Source organism: Mastomys coucha, unplaced genomic scaffold (assembly GCF_008632895.1).
Source record: "Mastomys coucha isolate ucsf_1 unplaced genomic scaffold, UCSF_Mcou_1 pScaffold22, whole genome shotgun sequence".
In the NCBI taxonomy this organism is placed as follows: domain Eukaryota; kingdom Metazoa; phylum Chordata; class Mammalia; order Rodentia; family Muridae; genus Mastomys; species Mastomys coucha.
Window position 1 is genome coordinate 78702172 of NW_022196905.1, and position 889 is coordinate 78703060.

Below are 889 nucleotides of genomic sequence, written 5' to 3' on the forward strand. Positions count from 1 at the left end.
TAGACCAGGCTGGCCTCGAATTCAGAAATCCGCCTGCCTCTGCCTCCCATGTGCTGGGATTAAAGGCGGGCCACCGCTGCCCAGCTTGCATTCTTTTTTTTTACTTCCTCCCCTTTTTCATGATAAAACCAGACTGGAGCTGAGTCGAATGAAGAATGTGGTACTCTGCAGACATAGTTTTTGAGACTGCATAATTTTTCGGCAGAAGTTTTTTTTTTTTTTTTTTTCACATGCAGAGTTTTACTTCTCTCCTCTCTAATATTCTCTGCTGTTGTATTTGGTCTGTATAGGAGAAATTTTACGGTTTCCTGCCTTGAGTTCCTTTAATACGTCAAACCTCCTCTTTTTGTTTATATATTTGCTTGATGTTTTTATTGACTTTTCTCATTTATTTGTGGAAAATGATTTGGTAGGTTAAGGAGATAGACAAAAGTTCCACCATATTGTTAAAGTAGATTGTATATAATGCTTGTGTGATAATTACTATATGCATTTTTAAAATTATATTAAAAAACTGTTCTTGGGTCCTTTCTCTAACTCCTTCACTGGGGACCCTGTGCTCAGTCCAATGGATGGCTGTGGACTTAAGGAGCTGAAGGGCTTGCAGCCTCATAGGAGGAACAACAATATCATCTAACCAGTACCCCTGAGCTCCCAAGGACTAAACCACCAACCAAAGAGTACATATGGAGGGACTCATGGCTCCAGCAGCGTATGTATAGCAGAGGATGGCCTAGTCAGTCATCAATGGGAGGAGAGGGCCTTGGTCCTGTGAAGGTTCTATGCCCAGTGTAGGGGAATGCCAGGGCCAGTAAGCAGGAGAGGATGGGTTTGTGAGCAGGGAGAGTGGGGAGGGAACAGGTTTTTTTGTTTTTTGTTTTTTTTTTCC